The sequence below is a fragment of the Oryzias melastigma genome, linkage group LG23 (assembly GCF_002922805.2).
Source record: "Oryzias melastigma strain HK-1 linkage group LG23, ASM292280v2, whole genome shotgun sequence".
Taxonomy (NCBI): Eukaryota; Metazoa; Chordata; class Actinopteri; order Beloniformes; family Adrianichthyidae; genus Oryzias; species Oryzias melastigma.
Window position 1 is genome coordinate 22,613,749 of NC_050534.1, and position 513 is coordinate 22,614,261.

General features: G+C 62.0%; 1 protein-coding gene across 2 annotated transcripts in view; it reads right to left on the reverse strand.

Annotated features, from left to right (window-relative positions):
* dusp16 (dual specificity phosphatase 16) overlaps positions 1–269 on the reverse strand; it is a 6,583-nt gene extending 6,314 nt beyond the window's left edge. For both annotated transcript variants that reach the window (XM_024290329.2, XM_024290321.2), the window contains exon 1: positions 33–269. The gene's annotated coding sequence lies outside the window, so the exon portion shown is untranslated. The remainder of the gene's footprint in view (positions 1–32) is intronic.
* Positions 270–513: the final 244 nt, after the last annotated feature.

The window sequence follows — 513 nt, forward strand, 5'->3', positions numbered from 1 at the left end:
ACTCCAGCCGCCACTACCGTCGCTGAACTCACCGTCGGAAAGTGTCCGCCCGCCCGGTCCGGTCGGTCACGGCTGCCTCCCCCGCGCGGGCCTGTCGGGGTTCCCGGCGCGCGAGGCGGCGGCGGAGGCGCGAAGACGACGCGGAGAGACGCGGAGGGAGCCGAGGTCCTCCGCTGCCATAAGAGATGAGGTCACCGCGGTAAAACGAGCCCATGGCGTCATCGGAGCGCCACGCGGATGACCTCAGCGCGCTCTTAAAGGCGCAGGCGCACTGCGCGCGAGGCCGCCGATCCAGAGTAGTGGATCGGAACCAGCGGGAACTGCAGGAGGACCTGCTGAACATTAGATAGTTCTACAAACGTCTTTTTATTCCAGATGTTTGAGTCTCTCGGACAAAGTTTAGATCAAAGGGAGGTTTTACCGGGAAACGTGGAGGTTTCTATGGCAACGGCGGTTTGGAGTCAACCGTGTTCGATCCTGTAGTTAAAGATCCAACAGAACGGGGGGGGGGGG